Genomic DNA, 7051 nt, shown 5'->3' with positions numbered 1-7051 from the left:
CACGAACCCATGTCCCCTGCATCGGCAGGCGGACTCTCGACCACTGCGCCACCAGGGAAGCCCCAGAAAGTGAATTTTTTAAAGAAAATCCTCAAATATTTTATTTTTATAATTCTTAAAGTGTATTAATGACAGCAGAGCTCAAAACACTAGGAACTCAAAAATCAAGCATCATTACCACCATGCCCCACAAACACCCAACGTTTGGGAGTATTGCTCTTGGGTTTTGAGTACTCTGAGAAAGAAAAATCCAGGTCTTGGCCAGGTGTGGTAAAGGAGCTTGGCCACCTAGTCTGCTCCAGCAGCACTTTCCATGATTCCAGGCTGGAGCTGCCACCTTCTCTGTGCCATCGCCACTATCTCTCCTCTGCCACTGTCACTGGTTTCTCCGCAATCTCCCCCCAGACCTTCAGTCATCTGTGGCAGAGAACTTCCTCTTTCTCTTAACCCAAAGTTCAAAAGTAGTTTCCTCTGATGTTAAGGATGAAGTAATTTACTACAAGATAGAGAAAAATCTTTCATCTCACTTTGATACAGATGAATTCTTGTCTTTCACCTTTCTTTGTTTATAACTGAGCATTTCCTATATATTTTATTACCATGACAATTTTATTTTAAAAATTTTTAAAAAATTTTCTGGCCACACCACGTGGCATGTGGGATGTTAGTTCCCCAACCAGGGATTGAATCCAGCGCCCCCTGCAGTGGACGTGCGGAGTCTTAACACTGGACCACCAGGGAAGTCACACCATGACAATTTTAAAAAGAAAGATTTAGTTTTCTTTAATTCTCAAGTAGATAATTATAATTGTAATAACAACCACTACTGTAACTCATATGCTGTGCCAGAAACTGGTTCTAGAATAAATTGAATCACGTTGTGAGGATTACAAACCAGAAATATGTTGTTGTTTTTATTGTTCACACTTTTCTGATGAGGAAACCAAGGCAAGAGCAGTTAATTTGGCCAAGGTCATTCAACTAGTTAGTGGTAGATTCAAGTCTCTGAACCCATGCCATTTAACTCCATATTCTCTACTTTTTAGGTAAACTTGTTCTGGGCAGTATTTAAAAAATAAAAGAGGGGCTTCCCTGGTGGCGCAGTGTTTGGGAGTCCGCCTGCCGATTCAGGGGACAAGGGTTCATGCCCTGGTCCGGGAAGATCCCACATGCCGCGGAGCGGCTGGGCCCGTGAGCCATGGCTGATGAGCCTGCGCGTCCGGAGCCTGTGCTCCGCAGCGGGGGAGGCCACAACAGTGAGAGGCCTGCGTGCCATAAAAAAAATAAAAAATAAATAAAAGAGGACAAATTTTCACCACAAAGGCAAATTCTATAGGTATAACTCAGATGTTATAAATGATGATGTTTCCTTCAGTCACTGCAGGTGTAATAAGGGTGATCAATTTTTCCTAAGTTTTATATCTCATTCCTAAGATATTAACTAAGTTGACAATTATAATAATATATATGGAATCATGAGTATATTTTCTTACTGAATTTGACTGAAATGACCAATTATTTCTCACTAATCAGCCTAATATTAATTGTACTGACAGGGCTTTTCCCGTCCTTGGCTCTTAATGTACATTTTAATGTATTTTTTAAAAGATAATAGATTTTCCAAGAAAGCCTATGATTCATGCAGCTTCCTAGAGGGCAATGAAACCCAGAACAAGGTACTAAAGCGCCCAGATCAATGCAGTCAGCATGCCCTCTAATGTGGGTGAAATTTTCAGAGTACTGTACGCTAAAAATTCACACACACACACACACACACACACACACACACACACGAACTCAAGAGACAATTAGGAAGATGTTCCTACACTCATTTTGCTATTTATTTGAAAAACTGTATTGATAAAACACCACTTTAATATCCTTCCTCTAGTTTATTTACATTTCCTAGCTCATCATTAGTCTGAGTCCCAAATAGTGCATCTGCTTCCCCAGCAGAGATTTACACATCTGCCCCATCACCTGGACCAAAGTACTATGGCAGAACCACAGGTACATGTTTTGCTGAGGCAACAAGGTCAGCAGGGTCAAAAATTTTGCTTTATCTTTTCCATTACTTAGGTGTGACAAGAAATATCCTGAGGATCCAAAAAAAAAACCCCACAGTTTTCCACAGTAGGAGTATTTGACATTTACATTGTACAAATATGTTTTATGATAATGATATAATGTCCACCAACCATCCACAATTTGGTTCTTCCTCAAAAAGTTTTGGTTTTATTGAGAAGTGGGTTGGGCAGCAGTGATCTAAGGAAGGTGATTCTCTCCATGAGCTCCAGGGAATAAATCATGATTTGTTTCTAAGCCAGTAATGTCGAGCCTATCTCCCTTTGCCAATGATGGTTTTTGGTTTGATGATCACTGTTCTACCAAGTGAGGCATAGGAATAAGTCTCCTGGCAACTTTTGGAAAAGATTCTCTTCCTGGATAAAAGACAAAATACCCAAGGAGAAGTATGTCTTTCTTCTTGCCCTTAGAGGTAGTTATTTAAGGATACGTGGCTTACATTTCATCAGACATTTTGCAACAATGAAGGGCAGCCAACAGATTTACAATGAAGCCAACCAGAACCTTCATGTTGCTCAGCTACCAAATTTAACCATAGTACAAAATAGTAACACCCTAATTTTAATCAGCAAATCTGTTACTTGCAGCTGGGAGCACCAAAACTGTTAAAATAACACTTCCCACTAATGCTTTAGTTTTACAAACTTATGATTTTTCTATCTTATGAAAAATGAAAATATGAATTTTCAGTGATTTCAAGGTAATACGCCTATGTTTCCAGTTAGTTGTTGTGAAATGATGCAAACCAAAGGAGAGAAACTTAAAAGAGATAGCTTTCTCCGCAGCAATCAGGTTAGTGCTAATAATGTTTGTTAAAAGAGAATGTTGAAAGAGCGGAACTGGGTTTAACTACAGAAACAAGCTATGATCCACCCACCATTGAAATCTTGGTTTTTAAATACCATTCTCTAATAAGTTACCAAGGATCCTTGGAGAAATAGCTAATTTTAGGGTGGAGGCAGGGAATATGCAAGATGAGCCTGGAGCATTTGGCAGTGCTAGAAAACAAGGAATTACTCCAAAATTGAAAGGATGAGGTCATGTCAAAGACACTCAGGTATCAACCTGAAAGAGCCCCCAATAGCCAAAATGGGGACAATCTGAGTGACAAAATAAGTAACCTGGTATTGAATTGCAATATGCCTGAATCCATACTGATATAAAGAGTAGAATAAATAAATAAATGGGAGAGAAAGGAATTCCAAATAATATAAGTAGATACATTCCCCCTTCTGGAGGTGGAATTTAAATTCCATTCCTTTGGGTTATGGGCTGGGCTTTGTGATTTGCTTCCAAAGACTAGATTGTGGAAAGGGCAAGATGGTAACTTTACAAGGAGAAAACTGACAAACACTACCTTAATTAAGTGATCAGGGTAATACCAACAGTCCTAAGGCATGTTGATACCATGTGCCACCTGACACGATGTGGTAAAAAGGACACTTAACCTCAGAGATATTCTTCCCAATACCCATCACATCAGTCTAATCACAAGAAAGCTTCAGCCAGTCCCAGATTGAGGGGCATTTTGTACAATCCTCCTTAAGACTGAAAATCGAGGAAAGACTGATACATTGTCACGGACTTGAAGAGATCCAAGAGACATGAAAAATATCCTGGGTTAGATCTTTGAACACAAAAAAGGGCATTTGTAGAATCACTGGTATTACCCAAATAAATAGTAATGTACCAATGATGTAATGTGAGATGAAAATGTTATGGGAAATTGAAATGGGTGAGGGGTATATGAAAACTCTCTGTGTTAACTTTGTAACTTTTCTGTAAATTTGAAATCATTCCCCAATATTTTATTAAAAAAAAAAAAAAAGCAGACCATGACCTGTAACCATAGGCAAGAAACTAGGGAAGGTGATCCTGACAGATTTTAGTTTAAATTTATTAGAGTATAATATTCTACCACGGCTTAGAGAGTAAGGCTGGAGACCCAAATACCTGCGTTCTTCCATAGAAAACTACCCAAAGTGCCCAAGTCTTCAAAAGTGAGGACAGTACACACAAAACCAGACCATCTTTGGCCTTATCTGTGAGTGTGACATTATGTTCATTGCTTTTGAATGATTCACTATATATGTTAGACAAGTTGAACTTTGATTTTAGTAATGATTTACTCAAGCAAAATGATTGCAAGGGCAATGCCAAAAAATGAAGATATTTGTAAAACTGAGAGAACTTCTTTTCTTTAATGTACTTTAATAGCATTTCTTCCATTTGCACATTCCAGACGTGGAAGGCATGTAGTAATAACTATTTCTGTTTCTTAAGTTGGTTGCTATGGTTACTCTGCAGCTGTGATGTAACAAAGAAAATATCAAGACTTTTTATGAAGAGGCAGATATAGCTTAGCTTTGCACAAGTGTCAATAAGAGGGTGAAATGAATATATTTATATTGGAAGTTCAAAAACATACATGAAGGGGCAAAACTATGTGCCCTTGAGGAAGAGAATTTTCTTTTTGAGACGAGAACACTTTCAGAATCATTATGGTAATCGTCTTTTTCTCTGCAATGTGTGGATATATTTGCATAGGAAGGCACTTAATAATATACATACAAAAAAGATAGGGCAGAAATAGCTGATGTATTATATGTGATGAACAAAAAAGGATTACCCAAACATTGCCGCCAAGGTTGTTGAACATACCAAATCCTTCTATATACTTGCCAGTGTATATTTAGACACTCCACTCCAGGATCAAAAAAATATGACCTTTTGAGCCACTGTTCTTGCTTTCTGTGGCTCTTAAGTAAATTGCCTTAGGAAGAACAGGTACCTAATATCTTAAAAGTTTGAGTTTTGGGCTTCCCTGGTGGCGCAGTGCTTGAGAGTCCGCCTGCCGATGCAGGAGACGCGGGTTCGTGCCCCGTTTCGGGAAGATCCCACATGCCGCGGAGCGGCTGGGCCCGTGAGCCATGGCCATTGAGCCTGCGCGTCCGGAGCCTGTGCTCCGCAAATGGGAGAGGCCACAACAGTGAGAGGCCCGCATAACGCAAGGAAAAAAAAAAAAAAAAAAAAGTTTGAGTTTTAATAAATCTTTCATTTTGCCCTCCTTAAACTTCAATGAAGAGCCCTTTGACATGTGATATGCTGGTATATCAATCACAATAAGCTACTGCACACTAGATGACAAACGTCAGGACCTTAGTATGCAAAATATATTCTTCCTGCTTAAATGGGAACTTGACTTTGTTTGCCTTCAAGTTCCTCTCTGTCTCAAGTTCCTTGAGACGGCTGATGTCATAACTTGACTGTAAAGGAAAATAATGCAAATACAGCTATTTAATTAGTAACAAGGGAAAAATTCTTCTAATACGCCCTGATCAGAGGTCAGTTTGGGGTTCCTCTCATAAAACAAGCTCATTTTAGGGATTGGCTTAATACTGATCTCTAGACTTGAATTTCCCACTAATAAAGGGTAATATAATGTAGTGTAAGACTTTGTATTTGTTCACATCTTTTAACTCCTGAGGAACTAATATGCAACAACTGAATAAATAACTCCATGCTCTGTTTTAGCAGCACAGATGACCACTGATAGAGCAAAGATCAACCGTGTCAAGAATCAAAGATGGAAATGGTTCATTACCATTTGGAGAATCAAAAGTATAAAGCTGTTTTCTACTTGGTTATTGGTTGATTTACATAGGACTGTAAAATATATAAGCATCAGCTGTGACTAATTTTTCATCTTAACCTTGGAGGAAAATATTTTTTTGCAAAAATAAGTAGTAAATAAAGATAATAAATAAGGCATGAAAGGAAGCCATGTATTTCAAAGTTCTATCTTTCAAAGAAAAAAAAAATTTAATTCACAAATTGTATTTTGTAAAGTGACTGCTTTAACCTGACTTTGTATCACTTTCTAGAATTTTCTTTTGACATTATTACAGGACACCTTTTATTTTCAGTTTTCTTTGTGCCCCGATAGCTGGACTGAAACCCTAGTATTCAGAATCAAGCTTCATAAAGTCGTCTTTCACCTGGGCTGAGCAAATTTTCAAGTGGTTAGAGAACACTTAAGTTTATGACATAAAATGAAGGAGTTAAGTTGAGCTCATATAAATTGTTTCACCATCTTTGTGATAGGAGCTGTTTTAATTTGGGGAGCTAACTCTTCTAGCATTAGTGTTTTCTTTCTTTATTCAGAAATCTTCTGAGGAAGTGTTGATATACCTGATATTATATGCTGGCCTTTAGAACTATTTTCACCTCCTTTCTCAAATGCTGTTATTTAAAGATCTGAACTCATATCCTGGAAAGTTTGGCCTTTGACTCCTTATTTCCCTGAATAAACATCATAATGGCAACTTCCATTTTCAAATTTAAGCCTTCTCTTTCAGAATTTTAACCCAGTTAGTCCTTTCCCTGCAGTGTGTAATCAATACTCAGAGCTTATTCTGTCTTTTTCGAAGCGTTTTCATTATAAAATTTAGTAGCTTTGTAGTCTCCTCACAAGCTCCATTTCCAGGAAAATAGATGAGAAAAACTTCTTTGGTTATGCCCAGTTAATTGGCATTTCCTCCTGTGCTTTCATTAATTTCATTTGATGATTAATATTAAGCCACTTGGCCTTAGCTAATACAAATTGTGTCAAAGTCAGAAGTTAGATAAAAGAGTCTAAATTTTAATTTTGGAGAAGGAATTGAATTGTGCAAATATACTATTAAGGGGGAAATATCATCACCCTGTTTGGAGAATTGTTTAAAATAAAATTTATTACACAAGTTTAGATAGTTTTATGCACATATTACTCCCATATGCAAGACATTTCCTGCCCAACTAAGCAGTCTTTTTAAGGACTTCTGACTCTACACTATCACTGTGAAAATCTCATCTGATACTTGAAGATTCTTGTGTGAAGTTGACTCAATTGGCTTCACATGCATGCCATTATTGACTGGTGACTCAGCTCTCTGAGAGTTTCACCTACAAAGTTTGGTTTCTTTTT

This window comes from Lipotes vexillifer, unplaced genomic scaffold, assembly GCF_000442215.2.
Source record: "Lipotes vexillifer unplaced genomic scaffold, Lipotes_vexillifer_v1.1 scaffold598, whole genome shotgun sequence".
Classification (NCBI taxonomy): Eukaryota; Metazoa; Chordata; class Mammalia; order Artiodactyla; family Lipotidae; genus Lipotes; species Lipotes vexillifer.
This window is presented reverse-complemented; position numbering follows the sequence as displayed.